The following is a 332-nucleotide window of genomic DNA, read 5'->3' as shown; positions in this document are numbered from 1 at the left end:
CTGCTCCCAGTGCTGCCACGCCTGCATCCTGCACTCCCCCACCCCCCTCCCCACTCCAGCTGGCCAGCTTGTCCCAGCCCCAATCCCCCCCTCTCCCATGCCCCTTCCCTTCTCCCTCCAAGCTCGAAACAGCAAAATCGAAACAAAATGAAAGGCTTCAAAACGGCTACAAAACAAGTTTCAAAGCTGGCTTGCTTGCAGCTAAACAGAAACTAAGGAGAGGGAAGGCTAAGAGAAGGAAAGGACTGCTCTTATATTGACATCTAGGTCTCGGTTGGATTCCCCAGCTCGCTGATCATTTCCCCCAGCTCTTCCCGGGGGGGGGGGGGGGG

The 332-nt window shown here is 56.6% G+C and overlaps 1 protein-coding gene across 1 annotated transcript in view; it reads right to left on the bottom strand.

Moving 5' to 3' along the window:
• LOC109289117 (protein bicaudal D homolog 2-like) overlaps positions 1–332 on the bottom strand; it is a 90,008-nt gene that overhangs the window by 67,453 nt on the left and 22,223 nt on the right. The gene's annotated exons all lie outside the window — the stretch shown is intronic.

The sequence above is a fragment of the Gavialis gangeticus genome, unplaced genomic scaffold, assembly GCF_001723915.1.
Source record: "Gavialis gangeticus isolate Ggan-Ray unplaced genomic scaffold, GavGan_comp1, whole genome shotgun sequence".
Taxonomy (NCBI): domain Eukaryota; kingdom Metazoa; phylum Chordata; order Crocodylia; family Gavialidae; genus Gavialis; species Gavialis gangeticus.
The sequence above is the reverse complement of the archived record's forward strand: the minus strand, read 5'-3'. Positions and strand labels throughout refer to the sequence as shown.